The 25,477-nt window shown below is 38.2% G+C and overlaps 1 protein-coding gene across 22 annotated transcripts in view; it reads left to right on the forward strand.

Moving 5' to 3' along the window:
* The window catches only part of Nrcam (neuronal cell adhesion molecule), a 278,315-nt gene that overhangs the window by 162,323 nt on the left and 90,515 nt on the right, over positions 1-25,477 (forward strand). Inside the window, exon 3 of one of the 22 annotated variants that reach the window (XM_069996200.1) lies at positions 22,118-22,222. The exons of the other annotated variants lie outside the window; for them this stretch is intronic. The gene's annotated coding sequence lies outside the window, so the exon portion shown is untranslated. The remainder of the gene's footprint in view (positions 1-22,117; positions 22,223-25,477) is intronic. 22 annotated transcript variants of the gene reach the window in all.

Here is a 25,477-nt window from a genome sequence, read left to right on the forward strand (position 1 = left end):
GTTTTGTTCAAAAGGATGCTCTGCATTAATTTATTCAGATATTCCATTTAATTATTTTGATCTCTGAGTTGTAAATACTCTCCTAACTTTTGGAACTGAGTAAATGCCCAGGTCTCAGTCCTGCCCCAGATTTCTTGGGTACAAATCCTGGGTTTGCTACTTACTAGCTGTAATAAACTACTCAGCCTGAGCCTCAGTTTCCTCTTTTGTGAAGTAGAAAGAGTAATAGTATTTTCATGAGGATTAAAGTTGGTCAACATTTGTAAGGCAGTAGGGCAGTGCCAAGCACACCACATGTATCTAGTTAGTAAATTGCCACCAGCAAACCCCCACCACCACCACCAACCACATTTCTTTTTTTACTGAATTTACACATATGCTTTAGGATAGACAATCCCTATAACTGTTGTGATTACTCATTTTATTTTTATTTTTATATATTTAACTTATCTTTAGTTTTACAAAGAGATTTCAATTCAAACTTATTTTTAATAGCAAAGTGTCAGGTTTTTTTTCTCTTTCATGATCATATATTAATTGTACGAAGGAGTTTTATTGTGGTATTTTCATATTTGCATTTAATATACTTTGACCAAATTCACCCCTTTTATTACTCTTTAATATTATCCCCTTTGCTTCCCACTTTAAAACAATTCCCATGGGTTTTATTATTTGATTTTCATACAAGTGTATTACTTCTATCATTTTCACCTCATTCTATACCCCCCAGCACTCTCCCCGCTCTTGCTATTTTCCCCACAAAACAGTCTCATTTTATACTCATGTCACCTTTTTCTGTTTTTTTCTTATGTCTATAATTCACAAATGGGAGAAAACATGTATTTGTCTTATTTCAAATAACATAATCTTCAGTGCCATCCATTTTCCTACAAATGGCACAATTTTAATTTTTTAAGGCTGATAATGTGTGTATGTACGTGTGTGTGTATATCACATTTTCTTTATCCATCTTTTTAATCCAATTGATGACCACTTAGACTGACTGATTCCAGTGTTTATCTATTGTGTGTACAGCTGCTATGAATATGAGTATGTGGGTATCTCTATGGTATGCTGACTTACATTTCTTCAGGTATATGCCCAGGGTAGATCATGTGATACTTCTACTTTTAGCTCTTTTTAGGAACCGCTGTATGTATTGATTTCCACAATAGTTACAATAATTTGCATTTGTAGAGTGGATATAAAAAGTGAAAGACTTGCCAATTACATGTCCACATTTCTCAGCCCCCCCCCTTTTTTTTTACTGTAAAATAGTGTGGAAAGTAGTGAAAAATTGTGGTCCATCTCCTATAGACAAGTACATCTTTTAGAGATTTTTGACAAACATGGACTATTTCAAGAATTTGTGAGTTTCTTGCATGGGTCTGTGCCAGCTAGCTATGCACATTCATAGCATTGGAGTATGTGCTATGGAGGCAAGCACAATCTGTATTTTTCTTTCATTTACTATTTTCTTGTGCAGACCTCAAAGGACAGTGCACACTTACAGAACAATCCATTGTTGGAGTTTCCTCCTTTAAAATCAACGAGTCCTTTTCCTGTCTGAGGGGAAATTCAGAGCTTACTGTTAGCACTTAATTTTCCTGTGGTTGTAGATTCTGTTCAAAGCGATTTACAAAATTTAGTACACTTCTTTCCTAATCACATAAAAACACCTTTCAAATATGTATGTGCTGAGGATTGAAACTCGGATATCATGGATACGAAGCATGTGCTCTACCACTTGGTTACACCCTGAATCAAAACCACTTTTTTGATGAGACTATCATCTCCTTATCTCTGTAGCATGGGTACTACATTTTACATGAAGTACACAGAAGTACACAGGAGAAAATCGTGAAGAAACGTAAAATGAATTTCACTTATTAAAGATGTTAATTTGAAAAATGCCTAAACCCAGATTTCAAGTTTTAAAAACCACAGTGTGAACTAATTTATTCCGCAAGACTGGGGGGCAGCTGTGTGAATTAGCAGGAATTTAATTATCTGTATAGATTTCTGGATAATCAGGTAATATTTTGCCAAAGCAGATTCTATGCATGAATATAATAACTGCCTTGGGGAAATAGTGTTAGACCATGGAAGAAACAAGCTTTATCTCAGAATGAATAAACAGGGTTTTTCCCCTACTTTACCCTCAAGCTTTGAATTAACAATTTGTAGAAAGAAGGCCACTAGACTGAAATTAGCATTCTCCTTTGATCTGAGATAATATGTAAATGTGAATATCTTTCTGTTTCTTATACTCTAAATTCACAGAAATTTAAATGCAAACATAGCATAAAAAGTTAAAAAAAATTCTTTATAAAATGTGTGTTTTATGGTGACACCAGTTAAAGTTGTAGCATTTATAGTGAAACTTTTTTGGAAGAGGAATACTTTTTTACTTTTACTTTTGAAAAATAGAATACTTTTATGTGGACAACTATATTAACCCACAGTCGTTATTTACATTTACATTCTATTTATATTCAGGCCCCAAAGTTAAGAGCCTTGAATGAGAGCTGGGAATTGCCTGTGGAAAGGATGTTGTTATCTGCATAGCTGCAGAGTGCCTTTCTGTCATCAAGAGCCAGGGTAAAACCAGGTTGTTTGGGGGAGTTATGTCATCCATGGTTCTAATCTTGTGCATTTTGCAAGCAGAGATACTGATTGCCCTCTTGTTTCAGATACTTTTTGGGGCATGGGGGGGAAGGAGAATTGGGGCTCCCTTTGATATTTGTATAATGAGTAATGGTGGGAAGCAGATAAAGTTTTTCCCTGTAGTACAAAGTGTAGACATGCTTACTATCCTGGCTCCCTAAACTTAGAGTTCCTCTCATACAGGATGTTGACTGTGGGGCTTCACCCAGCCATCTTTTTGTCATCCTGTAGGAACTGGAGCCTTAGGAACAAGTGCAAGAAAACGTAGTACTCTGTCTGTGGCTACTGCTGTAATGAAGCTGATCCAGAAGTTTCATGTTCTCTGCTAGCATCTATAAAAATTTTAGCAGGTTAACCTTTTAACTTGTAAGTAAGTAAAAATCATAGACACTTAAAAGGTGTTAACAGTAATAGTCTTTAAAAATCAGATAAAAGTGATGGCTTTTTTTTCCCCTCTGTGTCTGATTCCAAATGGACCATGATGCTCTCAGAGGTAATGCGGCCTGAAGCGTAGCACATGGACAGTACATTGGCTTAGTGGCAGGAGACTCAATCCAAATATACGTGGTTGTGTGTGTGTCACAGAGAATAGTTAGTATTTCTCAAAGAGTAGAGGAGTTTGTTTCTTCATAAAGATTTTGCACAACTAGGAAGACTGAAGATGCTGGATCTGATTTGAATTTAGTCTGTTTAGGCTTAGAGTCCCCCAAAATGCCTGATCTAAATTTACTTAGAAAACATGCACCACCTAGAAAACCTTATGCATAATGCTGCTTCCTCTTGGAGACAGCAGTTATTCACAAGGAAACAACGTCCTTCATCCAGGAAACAACATCTCAGTTTAGCCATCCTTCCCAAGCCTCACCATCCCAGAATTCCAACATTCACATTTTTGTGAATGCAATTTTTTTGTTGTTTTGTTGTTGTTGTTGTTGTTTTGGTCACAGGGCTTGAACTCTGGGCCTGGGCACTGTCCCTACACTCTTCAGTTCAAAGAAGTGTTCTACCACTTGAGCCACAGCGCCACTTCTGGTTTTCTGGAATAAGAGTCTCAAGGACTTTCCTGCCCCAGCTGGCTTTGAACTGTGATCCTCAGATCTTAGCCTCCTGAATAGCTAGGATTACAGATATGAGCCACTGGTGCCCAGCTTGCAGTATTTCTTTATATCTGCCTTCCTAGCACAGATACACCTTTAGGAAACATGTTCCTATACTAGAGAGAAATTTTTGTACTTTGCTGAAAATTTTTGAGTTGAGGCCATGTTCACATGAATAAGGGAGTTTCATGTGGCTTCTGGTACCTGTACTCTCTCACCAGACTGAGAGTCACAAAGCCTCACTGAGAACAGTGATGTGTGAAAACCTTACAAAGACCACCATGGGATGGCACTTCTATATAAGAAAAAATACATAAATATATATACAATGTGTTAAAACCTTAAAAAAATAGAACATTACATGAGAAATAATCACCAAATAAGTATAATCATTGGACACTTTATAATACATCTAATGAAATCCAAATATGAGTTAATGAATAAACATAAACATCCATGTTTAAAAAAATAAACCAGATGAGATAGATAGGGAAGGAGTATTTTAAATGTTTTAAACAATCTGGGACTGTCCAAAAGGCTATCCTAGTACTTTTACAACCAGTGTTGGCCTGCTTTTGGTTATTTTCACTCAACAATTTCCCTCTCTAATAGCACAGCTTTCGATGGCTGAACACCAATAGTGAACTTTATTACAAAAGATACTTCGTTTCAAGAAAGCTATAAGTTAAATTTTGGAGATGTTGAATGTAGTTTTTTCTAACTCACCTAAATGCCTGGAAAACTTTGAGAAGCCATAAATGAATGTTAGGTTTCAGTGGTTCATGCTTATAATCCTAGCTACTCAGGAGGCTGAGATCTGAGGATCACACTTTAAAGCCAGCCCAGGAAAGTCCATGAAACTCTTATCTCCAATTAGCCACCAAAAAGCTGGAATTGGAACTGTGGATCAAGTAGTAGAGCACTAGCCTTGAATGCCCAAGCCCTGAGGTCAAGCCCCAGAACTAGCACCAAAAACAAACAAACAAACAAAAAAATGAAGTCATAATCCATATTACTCACAACGATACTGCTGTGAAGGTTAAATGATGTATGTGAATCCTTTGACACATAAAAATCTGGCATAAAATATGTGTTCAGTAAGTGTGTGGTGATGGAATCATTTCTTAAAATGTGAGCATAGTGAACATTAGGACGTTTCCAGAAGGAAGCCAAGTTCTGTTGTGTAATTTGGGTCCGATAAGAGCAGGCCTCCATAGAGCTGTGCTGTGAAATGATCTATGTCTCACAAAAGGACATTGGATCCTTTTCCAATGAAGCCTTCTATTACCATGGAATGGAGGGAAAGAATTCCCACCAGTGGCAGGACATTCCATTACTTGTATTCTAAATCTCAGGGTCTATTGCAGGATCTAGGGGGACTATGCAAAGTATCAAGCCTCCACAGGTGATAAAGGAAGAAATAGTTGGGAATGTGCCATTGGTATTTATACACAGGATTCCTTTCTAAATTGAATTTCTGTCTCCTGTACCCTGATGACATAGGCTATGTCTGCTACACACTCAGCTCTGAGGATCTTCAGAAGGTAGTGTTGAGGTGAACTGCAAGGTTACATGTGTCTTCTTTTTCTCTGAGAGGATATAATTGAGCTTCAGACTCATGTCTCTCCTACTCCTCATGAGCAAAGGTAAAGTCAGTACTCACTACCTGTCTGGTAGGAGACTCTAAGTGTTTATCTGCTGTTGGAAAGAAGAGGTTTGAAAATTATTGTGTTTTCATTGTGCATTGCCTTGTAAGAGATAACAACTCTTTTATTTCCCTCAGAACCCATAAAATTAGGAACTTAGAAACTGGATGAGGGCTTCACACAATTAATAAAACTGTAAACTATCTCTTTATGTTCTAGTTAGAAGAAGAGAACTCAAGAAAAGAGTTAGTGTATGTTTTGTTATAGGAACAGTGAAAGTACCTTTGGGTTTAGTTCTAATTACCAATAAAACTGCGAGAAGCAATGAGATGTCATTAGGAGAGTAATAAAGATAGGCTCAGTTCAAATGATTCATGCTAGCTTTAGTAAAGTAATGTGTCGATCAGTATGAACCATGACTATATTTCTGAAATGCCAGTTTGTTACAATGGGTATACCATACTTACCAGTAACTTTTTGTTGTTTTTGTTGGTTTCTTTTTTCAGTACTGGGGTTTGGATTCTGTGCCTTGCACTTGTTAGGCAAGTGTTCTATCACTTGAGTCATATCCCAAGTCCAATGGTACCATATTTAGAATGACCATTCAAGTAAAGATACAAGAATAATTCTGGTTGTTGGTGAGACCCCATGCTTTTATGATACTTAATGAGTTTCTCATGGGTCCTGGCTATACATGATCTTTTTTGGTTAAAAAACATATAATTCAGCTTGTAGAGAATCTAAACATAATTACCAATGAAATAATGCAGCGTCAAATATGTCATCTTAGATAAATGAAGAGAGAACATTATATAGAGAATAGTAAGGAATATGGTAAGTCATACCACATTTTCACATACAGAACAGTTAATAGTAGTAATATGTTTCAATTTAAAGCAGAAAATGCAGTGTGGAAAGACCTGAGTATATACTAAGGTAAATAAAGGTCAGGAGCTGTTCAGACTGGGCTGATAGGAGGCCTCGCCTAGGTCACCTTCAGCTGTCAGACTCATGTCCCTTACTGGGGCATCTACCCAACGTGAACATGAGCTTTTTCTGATTAAACCATCGCAGAAGCCTTGAGCCCAGTGCTGAAGAGTGGGTTAGAGGAATGACTTCTAGTTTCCTAAGTGGTTTCTGTGTGACAGTTGTTCTCATGGCAGGGGTAAGAGCTTCAGAGAAGCACCCCATGATTTGAAGCAATTACACAGCCGGGTTTATGACTGTAAAACCCCAGCACCTGCCAGATGGTGTTGGCAGGAAGTGGCCAGGCCCCATTTCAGTAGTACTTGATGAGGAAGCTCAGACTTGAGGCAATCACCGCAGTGGGCTCTTGTGTCATTCTGCACCTGTTAGGAAAGTGGCCCAGACTAGCTCCGTCATCTGTAGGCAAATGATTTATTTCTCTCTAACCACTGAAGTTACTGTTATCCCTGTATTTGCATTTGGAAAGAAAGGATATTAGTGCTCATTTCCTACCCTCTCTCCCAAAAAAAAGAAGAAGAGAAAAAAAGTAGACAGGCAAATAACAAAATTATTTTCTGAAAATTTGTTTGATGTACAGGATTAAATCAAACAAATATGTAAAAGAATATGATTTGGCTATTTCTCCTCCAACTTGATATGAAATTAAAGGTTTGCTGTTGGATGGCTGTCAGGATAGTTCTGAGGGGCACAGAGACAAGATGTCGCTCTAATCAAGCACAGTAGATGATAAGGACATCTTCCATGGCCTCCCAGGATCTTACCTTCTTTATACTACCTTCCCCAAAGCAAGCTGGTATCTGAGCTTGAGGAGACATTGAAGATTCTGAGAAGCACTTCAAGTTATGGTTTGTGCCCTCCTGTATAGAATGAAGGAGTGTGCAACAGGGAGTGTGCAGTTATACTTCCAGTGAGGCAAAGGTAAATAGAAACCTAAGCCAATAGGCTTCATGGTAGAAACAGATAACCTAAAGGATGGGAAAGAAAAAAGAAGAAAAGGCTTCTAGCCAATACGGCAGAAGGCTTTTTAAACCAAAGGCCAAAAAGAGTTATAAGGAGACACATAGCATCTTGGGTTCCCTAAGGCAGATGATGGAAGAAAACTAACTCCAGAATCTCAAGAAGAAATAATTCAGGAAGAGAGTGCAACTACAAATCTAGATGAGCCTAACTTGACTAAAACCTGTCTTACAGAACTGTGAGGAATAAATAAGGAAGAAAGGGGAAAATCAAGACTTGTAATCAGGGCTTATCTACTCTTCAGACTCTATATAGAGAGATTATGAATTTTGACCCCACAACATTGGGTATAACTCCTGGCTTGAATTCTTATGTGTTCTAGATAATTCATCTGGCTTTTCTGTACCTGTTTTCTCCTTGTATACAAAGGCATAATAAGTAAGAGCACTTAACTTCTCTGGCCATAAAAGAAATGCAAATCAAAACAACATTGAGATTTTACCTTACCCCAGTTAGAATGACTATAATCAAGAAATCTAATAATAGCAGATGCTGGAGGAGATGCGGCCAAAAGGGAACACTACTGCACTGTTGGTGGGAGTGTAAACTTTTTCAACCACTCTGGAAAGCAGTATGGAGGGCCCTCAAAAGACTACACATAGAGCTTTCCTATGACCCAGCAATCCCACTTCTGGGCATTTGCCCAAATGATCACAAACAAGGCCATACTAAAGCTACCAGCACAATTGTGTTTATCTTAGCATTATTCATCATAGCTAAGATATATGGAACCAATCTAGATTCCCCTCAGTAGATGAATGGATCAAGAAATATATATATATATATATATATCACATTTTCTCTCTCTCTCTCTCTCTCTCTCTCTCTCTCTCTCTCTCTCTCTCTCTCTCTCTCTCTCTCTCTATATATATATATATATATATATATATATATATAATGGAATTCTATGCTTCCATTCAGAAAGAGTGACAGTACCTTATTCGTAAAGAAATGTAAAGACTTGGAAAACATCATATTAAGTGAAGTAAGCCAGACCCAAAGAAACATAGGTCCCATGGTTTCCTTTATTTGCAATAATATTTTTTAGTATATGTCTAGGATAATCTTAGCAGATGAGCCGAATAGCTCAATAGCTATGTACATATAACCCTATAAGATGATGCTAAGCAAAATGAACACCAAGACATGGACACAATAGGTTTTTCTTTGTTGTTGTTGTTTTTAGTGTGCTATGTGATTTTTTTTTGTTTCTTTTGTATGTTCTTCCCCCTATGGTATATCATCCCCTGTTGTCGCTGTATTTGATTTTGGTATCCTGATACTATATATATATTTATTTGAATTAGGGAAAGGAAGGGGAACAACAGAATGGTAAGACAAAGGACAAGAGGGGAACCGATACAATAGTGATATACACAATGATTTATACAACTTCTGTGTGTTGGGGGGAGGGAAAGTAGGAGAAAAATGAGGTAAGAGATAACAAGTTTGACAAGGAAGGTACTTATTACCTTACTTATGTAACTGTAACCCCTCTGTACAGCACCTTGACAATAAAAATAAAATTAAAAAAATAAGAGCATTAAAACAAGGCTGTGGACTTCAGTGCATACTGAATATCTGTTCCTTTCCTATTTCCTCCTGTAGTCTTGAAGAGACCTATCACCGCAGTTGAAAAATACTTAGGAAATAAGTCAATGATACATCAGAGGCCAGTCATAGGTTATGTGCTTCTGGAGGACAGATGCAGAGGATGAGATTTTATTGATCTAATCTAATACTGATACCCACTTGTCTTAGGCAAGAGTCCCCCAGAGCAGAACTAAACACTGCTAGGCTGTACAACAATATTTATTTTGAAATGTGATCTTAGGCAGCAGAAATACTCAATAGCTACAATGAAACAGACCAAGGGAGAAAGCCAACACAAAAATGCATTATTCCCTTGGCTGTTTGATCCCACAGGCACCTGTTTGGGGATCTATGAAGCTCTCATTTTCTACCAGGTTATGAAACAGGAATGTGTTTGTTCAATGGCTGCAGATGCTCCAGTGGTCAGGAGTAGCCCCCAAACACTAACTCCCTTAAACTACAGAATTGTTCATGTCTGAGTGCAGAGTGGATTCTGAAGATTGGTGATGCCTAGGACAGGAGGCACAGGATCCCTAAACGGTACAAAACGAGGCTGCCATTCAGGTGTATCTGTTCAAAGCTGCTCATAGATGAAACAAAAATAGAAGGAACAGCTGAGAAGAATTTGTAGTGGTTCACAATGCATAAAGTCTCATGGGGATACTTTCTTTTTTTTTGTCTTTCTGCCTAGTGTGTAGGCAGAAAACAAATATTTATTAGTGTACCTTTGCCCATTCATGTCTATGATTCATGGAAAGGAACCCAAAACTTTATAAAAAATTGCTCATCAAGGAAATATGGGTGGACATAGCAATAATATTTGCAATTTCTTATTTTCAGAAAGATAGCTACTAGTTATAGACCATGTATGGAAGAAAATGGCTCTCCATAAAGGGCAACAGACCTAATGTAGTTAGTTGTAGTTTGACAAGTGCTGAAAACAAAGCAATGCTTGGGAAATCTGATGGAAAACCAACTTTATTGATCCTTAGAACCAATAACAATTACCTGGACCTTCAGTGGTTTAATAATGATTTGAAAAATCTCATGAAAAGTCAAAATCTGAAAGGAGGTTTCAGGGTGGTTTTATTAACATTAAGTCTTGAAATAGGAGGTTATATGGGAAATCATTCAGAGTGGGTTTGACTCCCAGACAAAATTCTAGATTATAATGGATTCAGTTTTTCCATCCCTTCTCTGCCCCTGGATCCTTCTTCACATCTTCCTCCTCACACTTTCCCTTCATCTTAGAGCTCCTTTGGGAACCCAAACACTGAACTGTTCAGTTGTCCCTCTGCTAGCAACCAGTTTTTTATTGATACTTGAAACCTTACCAGGAATTCAGATTTGTGGGGAATCCCACCAACTTCACACCACTATCAGTTGCATTTTCCATCCTGGAAAAAAAAAAGATTTCCTGTATTGACAAACTAGCCAAATTCACTAGTGCCATGCTTCAGAATGCATACATAACCCAGAGAAGTAAGGAGTGAACATTTGACCCAGTGGATAAATGCTTCTTCCTGGGCTATAGTTTACACAGCTGCTTGGGAGAGTTGTCTATATGTGAATTGAGCCACACTCCTCATCTCTATGCACTTCTCTATGCTGTTTCTCCTGTCCCAGCTTTTGTCCCCTCCTGCCTCCTCCTTTAGACCTCAGCCTTCTTAAAATAGTAGCCTGTCTATTCATTCTTCAACAAATCTTTATTAAGTATAGCCATATAGTCTAGAGCTGTGCTTGCCTGAACAGGTTAGGGATTTAGAGGAGCCTGAAACAAGTATAATCCTATGAAAGAAGAGAAAGAAAAGACTTAGATGGGAAGCCACAGAATGAGCCACAAGGGCAGGACATTTTAGCCAAGCCAGGAAGACATACATCAGAGGAGAGGCAAGAGGACAGGAGTTAAGTAATCCAGGAACTGAATAAAGAAGGATTAGGTATGGGTTGAAAAATGGAGTAGGAAGCAAAATAAGACAAAGTCAAGAGGAAAAGTTCCTGAAAGCAACCATGGCTCTTCACTTCTAGACATATAGAAGTTAAAGGGTAGAAGCTTTTTAATTCATTTAGCATATTCATATTTTTATGTGTGATCCTTGAAAAAGCTCACAACTTATACAGAAAAAAATGACCCATACTCAAAACCTGAAGTTATGAGAACTTATATGAAAATTCACTTGCTCTTTGACAGAAAGCTAGTAAAGTCATTTCTGTAGAAAGCTCGGTCTACTAGAACTTCCTGCCAGGATAAAAAATATTTTAAATTGATAAAAATTATTTTTAAAAATTTGCATTGTACAATATGGCAGCCACTACCAAGTCAAGTGTGGCTATTGGGTACCTGAGTGTTGATTTGGGTTAAATTTAGTTAATTTGAATGTAAATAGGCCTCTGTCATTGGCCACTGTTTTGAGCAGTGTGTTCCAAAAGAGTGACCTTAGTTTCTGGCCAGTAGAAAGATGGGAATCCTGACCATGAGATCAATGGGTAGAAAATAGGAAAACGTGTTCTAGGTAGAATGAATAAAAGTGAAAAGCATGGATATTAGTGTGCTTGTTAGGCTTGTGACAAAGGGAATAAGAAGAAAAACTAGAAAGGCAGAGGCTAAGTGAATATAGTGTGATGGTTGTGTGATTGTAATAATCATCATTTACTTAGTTATCCACTAAGTTTGTGGCACATTGTTGTGCACTATCTGTTCCTCACTTATCCACAACAACCCTAGAGGGAGGTGAGTTAGAGGAGGAGTCTAAGTTATTAAGTATGTATGTAACATAAGCAAAGCAGTGGGGTCTAAATGATAAAGCAAAGACTGAAAATACAGTCTGATTCTACAGTCCAACCCTCATTAGTCACTCTACTGTGTGTGTGTGTGTGTGTGTGTGTGTGTGTGAGTCAGTTGGAGATTTGGGGCTTATTATAGGCAAAGCTGCCCTTAATTGGGATTTTCCTAAGCAAGAATGTAATGAAGCTGGGCCCCAGTGGCTCACGCCTGTAATCCTAGCCATTCAAGAGGCTGAGATTTGAGGATTTTGGTTCGAAGCTAACCTGGGCAGGAAAGTTTGTGAGACTCCTATCTCCAATAAACTGCTCAGAAAAAGCTGGAAGTGGTGTTGAGCATATGTGGTAGAGTGCTAGCCTTGAGCACAAAGAGGCCTTATTTCAAGCCCCAGGACTGCCCCCCCACCAAAAAAAATAGAATGTAAAGATGTGAAAACAAAAGGAAAAAGGACTTGAAAAGACTGAAAAGAATGGTTCAGGAATAGGAAGCATTGTGAAGAATGTCCATGGGAGCTAGGCTAGAAAGAGAATGAAGGGAAGATAAAATAGTTCCTGGAGAATGGGGAAATGTGAGGCCAAGAACAAGAATGGAGCTGGGCGCCGGTGGCTCATGCCTGTAATCCTAGCTACTCAGGAGGCTGAGAGCTAAGGATCTCGGTTCAAAGCCAACCCGGGCACGAAAGTCTATGAGACTCTTATCTACAATAAACCACTAGAAAACGGTATGTGGCGCCGTGGCTCAAGTGGTAGAGCACTCGTCTTGAGCTGAAGAGCTGAGGAACAGCGCCCAAGCCCAGAGTTCAAGCCCCAGAACCCACAAAACAACAACAACAACAACAACAACAAAAGAACAGGAATGGTGGGAATAATGAAGAGAAGGCATTGTAAACAAGGATGTTGGGTCAAAGGACCAATTGCCATTTTATCCAGCTTTCCATCTTTCAGTAATGGAGCTTAAGATGTTAACTAAGGAAGGAAATGGACAAAATTTCCATCTCAATCCATAGACAATCATTTTCTTTTTCAACATAGAGAGACCCAGGCTCCTGCTCTGTGTAAGCAAATGGATGGCACAGAACAGAGGCTGATGTTTTTCTTTTTTCCTAAATCATTTTTTCTTAGCTAGAAATCATTTTTTCTTAGAGAGAAATCATTTTTTCTTAGGTAGAAATAAATAGCATTGACTTTTGAAAGTATTTATAATCTCAGTGTGCCAGGGAATGTAGAGACAGGGAGGTGGTGTGGTATATAAAGACTAAAGGAATAAATGTGTTCATTTGATTCTTGGAGGGAATAGATCCGCTGTGCCTGACTTATGTTTAATATCTCATGTGCCACCAATAAGCCGGAAATGAATATAAGGCTAAAAGTAATTTTGATTTGAAACCAACTTACATAGAAGTGAAGTTTAATTTATCATGAACATCATTTTGAGAAAAACTGAAACTAGTTATATGTTTCTTGAAGGAAGCTGATTTGCAGATGGTGATAAGAATGTTACTATAAAAAATAGCAAATGTAGTTTCTTTTCATTGGGATTATTTATTTTCATTTGAATAGTCTTCGATCTACTATTCCTTCACAATTTCTTTCAAAAACTCCAATTCATATACTAATGTACTGTCTGCCATTTTCTTTAGTATTGCTTCATTTTCTTTATTTAGAAGTAGGGTAATTTGGGGCTGGGAAGGTGGCTCAGTGGTAGAGCGCTTGCCTTGCATGCCTGAGGCCCTGGGTTCAATTCCCCAGCACCACATAAGCAAAAAGAAAAAAGCCGGAAGTGGAGCTATGGCTCAAGTGGTAGAGTGCTAGCCTTGAGCTGAAGAGCTGAGGGACAGCACCCAGGCCCAGAGTTCAGGCCCCACGACCGGACCCAAAAAAAAAAAAAAAAAAAAAGAAGTAGGGTAATTTAACTCACACTAATACTAGGATGAGTATTACCTATGAAAGCACATCTACCAGGGCCATAGACAGCAGGGCTGTGTCCTCTAAAGTCTCTTAATTTAGAATATGCAGGCTGTTCAAGTTCTTTTAGTATTTTTTATAGTTTTATGGAGGATATCTTTTTGCGGGGAGGAGGGCAGTCCTGGGGCTTGAACTCAGAGCCTGGGCACTGTCCTGAGCTTCTTTTGCTAAAGGCTAATATTCTACCACTTGAGCCATAGTGCCACTTCCAACTTTTTCTGTTTATATGGGACTAAGGACTCTAACCCAGAGCTTTATGTATGCTCAGCAAGCACTCTAGCACTAAGCCACATTCCTAGCCCCTTGAGGTATAGCTTATACACTCCAAAATTTAGTTTGGTGAGTTTTATTGCAGTTGCCTCTTCAGCTGTTAAACCTCACCCCAATCTAGATGGAGAACACTGCCATCAGCTGAAAGAAATGTGCCCAGCCAGCTGGCAGTGAGTCTTGTTCCACCCAGGCCCCAGGCAAACACTGAACTGTATGATGTAAGTACACTCACGGGTGGTCTTTTTTGTCTGTTTTCTTTCACTTAGCATACTTTTGAGCATTTGATCTATGGTGCATGCTGTTCCATGTATCAGTAGTTTATAATGTATTTTTTAATTCTCTCTCCATTGACTGATTTTCCAATTGTTTGGTTAATATAATTAGTCCTGTGTACGTTGCTTACAAGTTGTCTTGGTTTCTTACCTAGTAGTGAAATTGCTTGGTTGTATAGAAAATGGATCTTTAACTTTTGAGAACTTTCCAAACTGTTTTCCAAAGTGGTTATGTTTGTACCTTTCCAAAACAACATATAAGAATTTCAGTTTTTCTACATTTTCACTAACCTTGGATATTATCATATGTGTGAATACCCATTCTAGTGGTTATTAATGGTAGCATATTTCAGCTTTAATATGCATACTTGTTTTTTTTGTTTTGTTTGTCAGTCATAGGGCTTGAACTCTGGGCCTGGGCACTGTCCCTCAGCTCTTCAGCTCAAGGCAAGTGCCTTACCACTTGAGCCACAGGGCCACTTCCAGTTTTCTGAGTGGTTTATTGGAGATAAGAGTCTCATGGAGTTTCCTGGCTTTAAACCACGATCCTCAGCTCTCAGCTTCCTGAGTAGCTAGGATTACAGGTGTGAGCCACCAACACCCCACTTAATTTGCATACTCTTAATAACTGGTTTTAACAAGTATCTTTTTATATGCTTATTACACATTAGTGTATCTTCTGTGGAGAAATGTCTATCTCACTGTTTGCCTTCCTTTTGGTTGAGATGTTTGTCTATTTTTGATTTGTGCTGTTTTTCTATATAAGTCCTTATGAAATAAGTAATTTATTCATACTTCCCTTCCTAGTCTATGGCATTTTCTTATTCATATATTTTGAAGACCAAATGTTTTTAAATTTTTTGATGACATTTAGTTTATCATTTTTTCCTTTGTGTCATATTTAATAATTACCTAATAGCCACAGAGTTATTTATTCATTACCTAATAGCCACAGAGCTATTTATTCTCTTAGATTTTATATTACAAATGGAAGCACAATTGAGTTTTTTTCTTTAAAATAACATCCTAGAATCATCTGTATACCACAACAAGGACTGGCAGTTTCTGGGTTGTTGTTGTTATTGTTGTTGTTGTTGTTTTTGTGGTCTCATAATTATGGCAATGATAGTTGGCAAGAGGTTAGGTATATTATTGTCATTTTAAATAATAATAAATTGGCCCCAGCAGCCTTATGAAAACTGTTCTCTTCTGCCTGGTTTCTATCCCTCTCCTCGCTGACCACCCCATCCTAAGGAGCCATTGATCTGTGTAGAATTCCCAAATGATTGAATTGACTTTCATGGAAGCTTCTAGAACTCCTGCATATAAGAAAATGACCATTTGCATGTTCCTTTTGAAAGAAAAATTCTATAACTCAGTGTATTCATATTTGAAACTCATCTAATATCATAATAAAATCAAAACTCATTGTACAACATTTAAGTTCCCTCAAACCAGGCACCTACTGGACATTTCTGCTTCATTCTTCTCTCTGTATCCTTTGGTCCCATGTAGATACTTGTCAGAAATACACTATAACTTTGATATCTTTGTAGCTTGGCTGCTCAAAGCTTCCCTCTTCCCTGCCAGAACTATTCTTGTTACGCTTCCAAGACTCTAACTCTTTCCTCTGAAGCAGAATTGGACACATCCTGCTCCATGCTCCCCAAAGGCCCAGGGCCTCTGTTAGCAGGGCACTCACCACATTGTTTTATATTCAGTCTGGGTTCTCAGACAGCTCACTTCCCATTCCCAAGCCCAGAGCTAAACACTTCAGGGGTATGGATTATGCTGAATTCACCACAGAATACCCAAATCTGACATTTAATGAGTGTGCAATGCATGTTTTAATGTTTGGCCAGGCTTTTGAAGACCTCTGAGTACATTAGACCTGTTTTTACAAGCCTTAAAACTAAGTAAAAGTAAGAAACTCTCCTCTTTAAATGCAGCACTGCCATGCTCTCGGCTATGCTGCCTGTGGACAGCAAACAGCAGCATACACGTTCTCCTTAGCTTTGAAGGGTTGTTCTTCAGGTTAAAATTTTAGCACATTGTAGAGGTTGCTACTATTGGCTATTCCTGTTAAATAAAATATTGAGAAATGCGTGGAGAGTAGTTTGCCTCCATCTAAAGCTTCTCTTCACACAAGCTTTTGTTTTTGATTCAAATAAAAACTTCATCTTTCAAACCTGATTTTTTTCTTCTCCTGCTTGTTCACTTAGTACCTTAAGTCCAGTTTGCAAGGTCTGTACATAAGAACTGGATTTCCTGAATTAGCTACATATAGAGAGAAAACACGAGAATGTTCTTACCGCCAACTCTGGCAAAAAGTTACTACTGAGTTCCTATAGAGCTACAAATCAGCTATAGTTGTTTCTAGAAGGTATTTACACACATACACACACACATACACTCCCCAAAACAGAAGGTTTTCAAGGGTTATGAGAGGAGTTGGAGACTAACAATGTGTATTACTTTAACAATGGTTGAGGATACTCCTATTTATGATTCCCACAGGAGACAAAACCAATAATTTCAAAGCCTTTCTCAGACAGATTAACTGGACATATTTTAAAAGCTGTCCTTGTCCCAGTAAGGTGAGGCCAGAGGCACCCAGAACTTACCTCTACAAGCTAATAGGCAGGACAGAACTTTCTGTGGTTTCTTCTTCCTTTTCCTGAGCATCCCCATACCCAATGCTCTTTGAACAATGCCTACTTGGTCCCTTAATTCTAGGAATGTTGCCAGGTTCTGCCTTCCTTGTCTGTTTGTCTCAGTTTGTTCAAATGGTTTTGATTTTATTATGATATTACATGAGTTTCATGTTGCCTCTCCTGGACCTGTTCTGTTGCCTCCTACCTGAATTTTGTTCTTTACCCACCCTTCTTATTTTTAAACTGTTGGGTATGTCTCCAGGCTTTTGAGTTGCCTTTCCTTCTCTAATTTCCCAAGTGGCTTGGCTGACAAAGATCCAGCAAGCAATGTCCAGATATAGACACTAGTGCTATATCTGAGTTGAAAACCCAAGGCTCATTTCTTTATGATGAGAAACTAAGCCCCAGCTTGCATCACCTACTTTTATCATTCCTCTCTTTGTTGAATCCAGTGTCCAGATCCAGTAAGCAGCAGTCTTGAAGAATTTAATACCTAAGTCTCCTTTCTCAATTTCCAGTCTCTCTTTTTTTTTCTCATCTCAAATAGCTCACTATTGATGGCTGGTTTATTTGGTTCCATTTGCATCATAGCAGAGTTCACTCCCATAATTTGGAGTGTCAGGGTGAGAAGAGACCTTAGCAAAATCCTAGGGATAAGCATTTGTTAAAGGTCTTCTAAGTAAAGCTTTTTCTTCATGATATCTTTAATATGCTCAAAGAAGCAATTATCTCTAGGTATTATTCATTCCATATTTTGTTTATTACTATAAATTACACATCAAGAAATCATATGAAAATCACATTTTACATGTATTCCATCCACATCTCTTCTTTTGCTGCTTTGTCTTTGTCTTAGATCACTTTTCCTTCTCATTTCCAATTCTCTTTCCAGAAGGTTACAAATATTTGTCTTTGGAAAAACAAATGTTCAGTCTGCCAACTAAAGAAAGTTTTCCTATAAATTCAAATGAAGCCTAAAAATTAATTCTAGATTTAATGTTCTTTTTAAAAAATATTGTAAATGTGATGTACAGAGGGGGTTACAGTTACATAAGTAATGAGTACCTTTCTTTATCAACCAGTGTGGAAAGGCTTTTTTTTAAAATCCTGATTCTTCCAGGGTATTGGATAATTGGGCCAAAACTATTTTCCTTCTACTGGTTTTTCTTTCTCTGAACTACCTTTTTCCTTACTAATGCAACAGAATATACTCTTTATATGGAGTCTATATAAGTAGTAGTGGAGAGTATGACTTCTTCAGAAAAAAAAGTGGCTCCTGAAAAAAACTATTCTTTTAGCACAGACAGAAGAGTATTTCAAAGTGAGTTCTTACTCAAATTGTTAGATTAAATTGTATATTATAGAACATGTTGTTGCAACAAACATGCTTTTATGTACTTGGTACAGAGATCATGTCCTCATGAAGAGTTAATATTTCATTTCTGGAAACTGATTTGTATTCTCAGTGTTCAAAAAGAAAGATGCTCTTTGTAGGAAATCTGCCAAATTTTCTGGGAAGCAAATGGTTACTCACTGATTTGTTTGTTTTTGATAAACAGGTTTTTTTTTTCAGCAGAACCTGTTTAAAGAAAATTACATGTACCAGGAGCTAAATATTTTATGCATTGCACTGCTGTTTTACTAGTAATTCCTTTGTAGTACCAAATGCATATCAGCAAGCAGCTGAGATTTGTTCTTTATATGAAATAGCCTCTGGCTGGGATGAAGGATTTCCAGCTATTTGGCTTATGATAATATACCTTCCCCAGCACTGATAGCAAGTGGAAAATATAATTTTTCATGTCTTGTCAGTCTCATTTCCTCATTTTCATGCTTCTGCTGTGATTATGCATGGCCTGGAAAGCATAGTGACATTTATTTTGAAATGTTGCTGTAAGGATTTTAGTAATCTGTGATATGGCAAGAGTGGTATCCCTTGGGTTTGATAAATCTGGATCTTTTTCCTCTCCAATGCTCTTGCCCAGACCCATGTTTGAGGAAAGGCCAACTGCAGAAAAGAGTGATTCAGAAATGCATTTGGGAAGGAGACAGAGGGGGTGGTTTCAGCCAACTAGCACCCACACAGAACAGAAGCCATGGCTCACCCAAGTTTTCTGCTCTCTGATTCATCAGTGAGATAAAGCAATATGACTGCCATCCTACAGAATGTCCCTTGTGAAATCCTTTCCCCCAAAATGGCACTTCAATTTCACTGGAGATTAATCATGCTCTCTGTGGTGCAACGGTAGTGCAAATTCACATTTCTCATGCATGCTAATGTTTTCCAGTCTTTCTTGTGATTGGAGTCACTGAGTCTGTCTGATCAATGGGTTGTGAGAAAAGATGTGTGTTGGAGGAAACTTAGAGTCCCCCCCAAAACGTAAGACTTTGTTGAGATGACAGCAACACAAAATTGGAGCCTCTGCCTTCCTGGAGCAGAAGTCTTCACACACCATGGAGCAGGAGTGAGATACATGTTACACTGTGTTAAGCATCAAAATCTCTAGGTCACTTTCTTACAGAAGTATAATTCTGTCACCTGTGTTCCCCTGTATTATGCCCCCTGTGTACTCTAAGCCTGTCTTGAATGGTCCATCTTATCCAGCAAAAATAGTAGAGTTTGCCCTCGGAGATGTGATATGATTCTTTTAATGTGACATGATTCTTTTATGCCTGACAGGGATATTATCTACTATTGTTTGTTCCACAAGTAGATAAGGGATAAGGGATAGTACAGTTAGACTACTAATAACCCATCCACATGGCCTTTCTATTTTGGTTGAAGTTTTAATAAACAGCTTCAGATCCTTATTTTTTCAGTGATATTTTTTAGAAATTACACTATGTAAGAAGATAGTCAGGGACAAAGCTTGTTTTAATAGGTCTACAAATGTTTTCAAATGTGTTACTCTCAACAGTAGTATTCAGGATTAAATTTCAGACTTCACCTTTAGACCAATTCCTTAGTTTCCATTTTTAAAAACTGGAATTTTGTTTCTCTTATATTATCTGAAGGAAATAATTGGGAAGTAGACCTTGTGGTGAAGAAACAGCTCTATCTTTTTTTTTTTTTTGTCGGTCGTGGGGCTTGAACTCTGGGCCTGGGCGCTGTCCCTCAGCTCTTCAGCTCAAGGCGAGCGGTCTACCACTTGAGCTACAGCGCCACTTCCAGAAACAGCTCTATCACTGTGCTTTGGTCTCCTTTTTTTTTTTTTTAACCTTCCCTCTTCCTTCATATTATTGTTTGGTGGGAGAGTAAGAGAAAATAGAGATGGAGCTGAACACTTTCAAGATTCTAGTGTAAACCAGACACTGGTTAGCCACCTATAATCCTAGATGAAATCTGAGGGTCAAAGTTCAAAGCCAATCTGGACAGACAAATCCTAAAGACTCTGATCTCCAGTTAACTAGCAAAAAGCCAGAAGTGGAGTGGAGTTGTGGATCAAGTGATAGTGTAGCAGGCATAAGCATAAAAAAAAAATGCAGAGTGCAGAGTAAGAGTTCAAGGCCCTAAGTTCAAGCCCCATTACCAGAATACATACACACACACACACACACAGACACACACACACACACACACACACACACACACACACACACACACACACACACACACACAATTCTAGTGTAATTCATGTGATTTATGAAGACAAAAGGTAGGAGGAGCCAGGCACCCAGTGGCTCACATTTGTTAATCCTAGGCTGAAATCTGAGGATCATGGTTTGAAACCATCCCAGGCAGAAAAGTCCATGAGACTTTTATCTCCAATAAACCACTCAGAAAAAGAAGTGGTGCTGTAGCTCAAGTGGTAGAATGCTATCCCTGAGCACAAAGAGGCTTGGGGACTGTGCTCAGGCCCTGAATTCAAGGCCCAGGACTGGCAAATCAGTAAACAAAGGTAGGAAGACAGGAAAACAGCATTGCACTCTCTCCCACCCTAATCTTTAGCTTAATTTTTACTCTTCTGCAGAATAAATTGACATATAAGACAATAAATAGGCAATGATCCTCAATCAATGTTAACATCCCCTGTTTATTTCCAAGTATAAGTATTACAAAAGAAATATAACTTAAGTGTGTGTCCTATGGCTAATTCAGTGTTACAGATACCTGTATAACAAACCACTCCAAAGTTCTCTCCCTTAAAACAAGAACAATTTATAGCTTCTCGATACTCTGAGGGATGACAGAGTGGTTGTTCTGTTTTATGTGGGAGTTCATTTGGGGCCAGAGTGTTCAAAATGATCTTTTAACTCTAAGGTCCTTTCCATTGGCCTCTCTTTTATTAGTAGTATAATTCAGACTTTACAGAGAAACCACTACAAGAGATTAAGCCCCAGAGTAAAAATGTCTCCACACCTCTACTTGCATAATACTTGCTAAAATCTAAGTAGACAATGTATGTTATATGGACAAACTCAAAGTGACCATGAGAGGGTCAGACACAAGAGGAGGGATACTGGGAAGGCCATTTGCTGGGGGATACCAATGTAACATACCTTCCATACCAGTGAAGGTTTGCTATGGAATAAATAGACAGAAGATAAACAGAGACAACTCAACCACAATCACTATTTTGGCAAACTTCATAGAGAATTGGAACATTGTTTGGGATAGCAAAAGATTTAGTCCTGGCTCTCATAATTGTGCAAGAGTGACAGGTGCCTGTCCACTGTTTCATTAATGGCATGGCCATTCAGCAATCTATCTGTGCTTCTACTGATCCTTGGCTGCCCACTGGCCTCATTCTGCTTTTAACTCCTCTGCTTAGTCACAGTTGCTCAAGCTGCCTTGCCTCTGTTTGACTTTTGGCTTTTATTCCTTCTCTGAACTACTGATTCACTTTTTCTTCCTGTCTCCTATTCATCCTCCCCATGAGAAAGGAATTTGTTACCACTTACTTGGTCACTCTTCAATCCCACCCAAATTGCCAAGTCATCTCACAGACTTTCTACAGCTTCCTGCCTTTGTTCAGACACCCACACTGGTTGTTTTAGCCTTGGTCAGGATGGTGGAGTCAATGCAGAGAGACTGAGCAAGGTTAGGCATTCAAAGTGGAGTAGTCTCCTCCCCTCCAGTTTGCTGATTGTGATTGGATTAGAGGTGGGGATAAGAAGAATGTTTCTTTTCCTTCCCTAAGAACTAATCCTTTCCTCTCCTACTTCAGCTATCATCCTTTTCTAATCAGCAATTTGGAACCTATAGCTGATCCTGACAACTGTCATCAGATACCTGGCTGGACAAATGTGGAACTGGCACCATCCTTGCTCAGGTTATTAGTTCTACACATGTAGACTTTCTGTTGGCTGTGTTTTATCTTTTGTCTCTCAGTTCTGTCATGGACTTCTGTTATACTACTTCTCTTCTTGACATTGCTCTGTCAAGTAAAAGAAATGTAGAAAATCCATGTGTATTTCATGTGTATTAAAATGAACAATATTTCATCAAAATATTTCAGCATATTTTTATGATCCAACTTCAAATCTGCAAACTTTTTATATTTTTAAATCCAACTATTCTTTAAATGTTGTTTAATATACTTTGATATTTTTATGTAACATATCTCAAGAAGGATTCCCAAAACTTGGTAATAGGAGGAACTGGGCTGTTGGTTGTTTACTTTGTCATAGATGGTCATTTGGGCCATATGAATGTTGCACGAGGTGCGTATATCATCCACTTTTAAAATTAGCTTCTTAATGTGCTTTGTCTCTAGTGTTGAAACTTGCTGTTGGTTTAAAAGGCCAGGGCCAGTGTGTGGTTCAGTTTCAGGGAGGACCGTTACACGGAATCCAGTGTGAGAGGCCTATGGGTCTCTGCTATGTGCAACCGTGTGAAGATCTTAGTAGACAATCAAAATCTATTAGCTCTTTTTCATTCTTTGGCAGCCAACTCAAGAGTAGTCATTTTTTATATTTAAGTATTTGTGTAAGGATGAGATAAACCAAGCTTTAAAAAGCCAAATATTGCATATTATCCCTCATTTGGGGAACATAGACCTAAAATGATGATGAAAACAGTAATGGTTATGCATAATGCATGCAAACAGGAGATTGTCACTGTCTAGAAGGAAACTGATCCTAGTGAAGGGTGTGGGAAGGAGGAGATACTAAGTGGTCAAGAGGATGGAAGGATGTGACATTGCACCAGCATAGTAAACCCACTCGGTGCTGTTTGAAAAGGCAGGGAAGAGGGAGGGGAAGAATGAGAACATGATAATGAAAGGGGTGAGTATGTTCAAAGTGGCCTGTGCACATGTATCAAAATGCATTTCTGATTCACTCTACCTCGCACAAAGCCTCATTATATTACCTGTGAACACTAATTCAAAAATTAAAAATGTATTAAATTAGAATTAATAAAAGGAGTAAGAACATGAATGTCACCCATGGCCCATTTACAAAGCCCATAATTCAATCACAGAGTTGAGTATGAGACTATGGAAGGAAAGTTAGAAGGAAAATGCCATACCCACTTAGTGATGCAAGGGAACTCAGCCAGTGATGGATCATGGTGGCCATGGTGTCACAGGTGTCAGCCATGTAATCTTATTGGTTTGCTGGCTCTAGGAACATAGATCATGTTATGTGTTTAGTCTGTGTTGGATCGCTCATTGTTAGATGCTTTTCAGCATCCACTACAGAGCTAATTTTTTTAAATTAAAATCGTTTCATCTTTCTTTTGAAAGAAAAACAAGTTTTTATTTTCCTTCTGAGAACAAGAGTTATTAAGTATTCAACAAGATAGCTACTTTTCTTTGGCTTGGTGTGAGCCTTTTGTCAAAGCCTTAGGCTTTTTTTTCTTTTGACATATATAGTAAGTAGTACTCTATAATTTAGTGTGAACTTGAGGCAAAAGAAGTAAGGGATTCTTACTCCAGGTGCCAGTGGTTCACACTATAATCGTAGTTACTTAGGGAGGCTGACATTTGAGGAGTGTGGTTTGAAGCCAGTCAGGACAGGAAAGTCTATGAGACTTTTATCTCCAATTAACCACCAAAAAAGCTGGAAGTGGAGCTGTGACTCAAGTAGTAGAGCACTAGCCTTAAACAGAAAAGCTCAGGGACAGTACTCAGGCCCTGAGCCCAAGCCCCAGAACCAGCATACTTACATACACACACACACACACACACACACACACACACACACACACACACACACACACACAAACACACAATGCACACACATACACACATGCACACAAAAAATAAGCAAGGGAATCTTTAATTTTATTTCTTTCATAGTGATGAAAAGTATTTTGAAGTGTTCTTTTTTCCTTCCTGTTTCACAGGATCTCTATGCAAGTAGGAAAGGCGCTTTTAGTGAACTTAATGAAATGTAATATTAAAGAGTTTTACTGTTTATCTCTACTCTTGGTTACTTTAAATATCAGAGTGATCTATTATCTGAAGATGAGAATATAGTTTGTACATTCAAACATGCTTGCAAATGTCTATAACAAGTTTTTTTTTTTTTGAAAACTGCCATCTAACATAGTCCTTAGACTTAACTAAAACTCATGTTCTATTTTACATTGAGGTTTTCATCCATTTTAAGATAGTTACATAGAGAGTTAAGATTTGGTCTACAATTATCACTAAAAAGAGACCATCCTCTTCCAAGGTGAAATAGACGCAGATGGAGCTCCTGCTGGGCCAGGGTGTTTACATCAATTCTGAAAAAGGAAAGCAGTAGTTTATCTTTGTGAGGCATTCAGAGCACATTACTCTTACTGAGAGAAAGCTCGATTTTCTGTAGCTGTATTTGATTTTAAGTTTGATTGAGTGCTGGGTACTTAATGCTGTCCTTGAGCACTTAGGTTTTCAGCTATGAGGACTGATGTAGGAGGAGTGGGTGATTTTCCATGGATAGGTTTTAAGGGATGGGCTGGACCATTGCTTTGTCCTCCCCTAAAAGAACTTCTCCTAGAGACAATTTTGTAGCTAACAGTGTAGTTAACCTGTAACTTCTGAGGAGAGAGTACATCATCAGTTGTCATAGTTCCTGACTTCCCAGCAGTGTGAAGACAGATTTACTCATGTCTCTTTAAGTAAGTGCTGGCTCAATTTTTCTTAAAAATCTGTTTTCTTTATAACATGCTGTGGTTTTATGCACTTGTATACTCCTGAAAAGGTAAAAAGGTTGATTGGGGCTTAGGAAGTTGCCTTTATCGTGGTTTTCTTTGTTTTGAAAGCTGAATAGTTAAGGCAACTAAGCAAAATAAAGAGCAAACAAAGAATTAGAAACTGTATGTAGCTGTTTAAGATCTCATCGACATTACAATGTATTAGTATAGTTTTTGGAAAGGATTCAACTTCTCCAGCACCTATTCGGAGAGGTAGACACTTGAATCTCATCAGCCTAATTAGCATGGCATAGGAACCAGGCCATTTGTGTCTCAGTTTAACTGCTGTTTTTCTTGATATATGTATGTAAGATATACTTACCTAGCCTCTACATTTTGGGTTATTTATTTGTATTTTCTGTGGAGCTGTTGGATAAATTCAGAATTAGCATTTCAACAGGAA

This window comes from Dipodomys merriami, unplaced genomic scaffold (assembly GCF_024711535.1).
Source record: "Dipodomys merriami isolate MVZ:Mamm:240054 unplaced genomic scaffold, mDipMer1.0.p SCAF_5, whole genome shotgun sequence".
In the NCBI taxonomy this organism is placed as follows: domain Eukaryota; kingdom Metazoa; phylum Chordata; class Mammalia; order Rodentia; family Heteromyidae; genus Dipodomys; species Dipodomys merriami.